Raw genomic sequence first — 3,174 nt, forward strand, 5'->3', positions numbered from 1 at the left:
TTCCCTTGTATGTTATTTGTCATTTCTCCATTGCTTCTTTCAATAATTTTTCTTTGTCTTTAATTTTTGCCAATTTGATTACTATGTGTCTCAGTGTGTTTATCCTTGGGTTTATCCTGCCTGGGACTCGCTGTACTTCCTGGACTTGGGTGGCTATTTCCTTTCACATGTTACGGAAGTTTTTGACTATAATGTCTTCAGATATTTTCTCGGGTCCTTTCTCTCTCTCTTCTCCTTCTGGGACCCCTATAATGCGAATGTTGTTGTGTTAAATGTTGTCCCAGAGGTCTCTTAGCCTGTCTTCATTTCTTTTCATTCTTTTTTCTTTATTCTGTTCTACAGCGGTGAATTCCACCATTTTGTCTTCCAGGTCACTTATCCGTTCTTCTGCCTCAGTTATTCTGTTATTGATTCCTTCTAGTTTACTTCTCATTTTAGTTATTGTATTGTTCATCTCTGTTTGTTCTTTAATTCTTCTAGGTCTTTGTTAAACATTTCTTGCATCTTCTCAATCTTTGCCTCCATTCTTTTTCCGAGGTCCTGGATCATTTTCACTATCATTATTCTGAATTCTTTTTCTGGAAGGTTGCCTATCTCCACTTCATTTAGTTGTTTTTCTGGGGTTTTATCTTGTTCCTTCATCTGGTACATAGCCCTCTGCCTTTTCATCTTGTCTATCTTTCTGTGAATGTGGTTTTTGTTCCACAGGCTGCAGGATTGTAGTTCTTCTTGCTTCTGCTGTCTGCCCTTTGGTGGATGAGGCTATCTAAGAGGCTTGTGTAAGTTACCTGATGGGAGGGACTGGTGCTGGGTAGAGCTGGCTGTGGCTCTGGTGGGCAGACCTCAGTAAAATTTTAATCTGCTTGTCTGCTGATGGGTGGGGATTGATTCCTTCTCTGTTGTTTGTTTGGCCTGAGGCAACCCAACACTGGAACCTACCTGGGCTCTTTGGTGGGGCTAATGACAGTTTCTGGGAGGGCTCACGCCAAGGAGTACTTCCCAGAACTTCTGCTGCCAGGGTCCTTGTCCCCATGGTGTGCCACAGCCACCCCCACCTCTGCAGGAGACCCTCTAACACTAGCAGGTAGGTCTGGTTCAGTCTCCCCTGGGGTCACTGCTCCTTCCCCTGGATCCCGAAGTGCACATTACTTTGTGTGTGCCCTCTAAGAGTGGAGTCTCTGTTTTCCCCAGTCCTGTCAGAGTCCTGCAATCAAATCCCACTAGGCTTCAAAGTCTGATTCCCTAGGAATTCCTCCTCCCATAGCTGAACCCCCAGGTTGAGAAGCCTGACGTGGGGCTCAGAACCTTCACTCCAGTGGGTGGACTTTTTGTGGTGTAAGTGTGTTCCAGTCTGTGAGTCACCCACCCAGCAGTTATGGGATTTGATTTTACTGTGATTGCACCCCTCCTACCATCTCATTGTGGCTTCTCCTTTGTCTTTGGATGTGGAGTATCTTTTTTGGTGAGTTCCAGTGTCTTCCTGTCGATGATTGCCCAGCAACTAGTTGTGATTCTGGTGTTCTCACAAGAGAGATTGAGAGCACGTCCTTCTACTCCACCATCTTTGTTCCTCCAGTTTCCCTCTATTCTAATTTCACCAGCTAAAATTATGAGACTGAATTTGTTTGGCTTTGTCTAAATCATGCCTTCCTGTAATTACCTTTGTGGTCAGCACAACCCAAAAGACATGGCTGACTGTAAAGGACTTTGGGGGGGGGGTCATCAAAAAGAATAGTTACATTCTGTACACCAGAAAAAGGATACTTGTGGGAGGATTACAGATACAACCACCTACAGACACAAAAACTGGTATGATCATGTGGAAGAGACAACGAATAGTTTTACCCTTTTGATATATCTAGTGGTGATACCCTAGCCTCTGAGCCAGTCTTTTTCATTAATATTCCAACCTATTCTAATTTTGCTTTAATACTTCATACTGCACACTACCTGATCAATTTAAACATACCCAAAACACCAGAAAGAGAAAGAACAAAGTACCACAAATTGCTCATCAGTCTAAGATTAAGATTATCCTGCTGAATTAGTGTGGTAGGAGAACTGATTGGACCAGTGAAAAGAATGAGCATCAATTAGTTACTTTCTTCTTTAGAAGTGGAGTATATCAGGTTATTATTAATGTCAGTTATGCCAGTAGAGTAATGGGGTGTACTTTCTTGAGAATAAAAATCATGAGAGAGAGAGAGAATGAGAGAAACAGAGAAAGAGAAGGTTTTCCAAGACACTGTTCTTGAGAAGATGACAAAGAATGCAGTCAGTCTCAAATTGAGGTAAATGTCAATCTTACAAAGGAGCCAAGATATTTCATCCAGAGAAACAGAGTGGGAACAGTATATTGCACAGTTTCAATACATTGGGTAGATGTGATGATGGAAGCTTTCAGAAGCAATCTTCTACATGTATTTTCCTTTTCTCAGTGTAAAGGGAAGTAAAAGTCATCAGACATGATAACTTTGGGTAGGGTTGGAGGTGTGGGAATAGGAAAGACAATGAAGGTGTTGTCTAGGAGACCAGGGGAATGACTGGACCAGGGAAATGCAGTACTATAGACAAGAGCCATTAAGGTCCACTTGGCGTAAATGGTCATAAAGATAAAGTAAGATCAGATAGCCTTGTTCATCTCTATAGAAATAAGTGAAGTGCTGATTTTTTTGTCCAACATAAAATAAAAGAAGGAATAGAAAGAAATTTAATGATTCAGCTACAGTGTTTATAGATGAACCACACTGTTTAACTTGTGTGAGAAGAACAGAGAGAAGGAGTCTCAATGAAAATGTAACAGGACCATTGAATTGTAGGTACAGGGTGCGTTTGAAAGACAGGTGTTGTAGAAAATGTTCTGGAAAGATAGGAGGTGGTGTTCAGAGAGTGAATGCATAAATTGATCATGGGTTTGGGAAAGAGTTGTAGTCAATGCTGATAGTAATGCCTAGGCCAGGGTAAGAAATGGGCACAGGCTGATGGAGAATGGAGACAAGATCATTGGAGGAAAAGAAGTCAAGACACTGAGTCAAAGTGATTTGAAGGATTACTGACATAGACATATAAGATAGGAACTGTAACAGTAGTTAGGAGAGGGCAGTGACTCATGTAAAAAATCTTCAAGAAAGCTCTGGGGTGTGTTTGTGGATAGGGGAAGGGGGTGACTAGGAA

The sequence above is a fragment of the Delphinus delphis genome, chromosome 4 (genome assembly GCF_949987515.2).
Source record: "Delphinus delphis chromosome 4, mDelDel1.2, whole genome shotgun sequence".
Taxonomy (NCBI): Eukaryota; Metazoa; Chordata; class Mammalia; order Artiodactyla; family Delphinidae; genus Delphinus; species Delphinus delphis.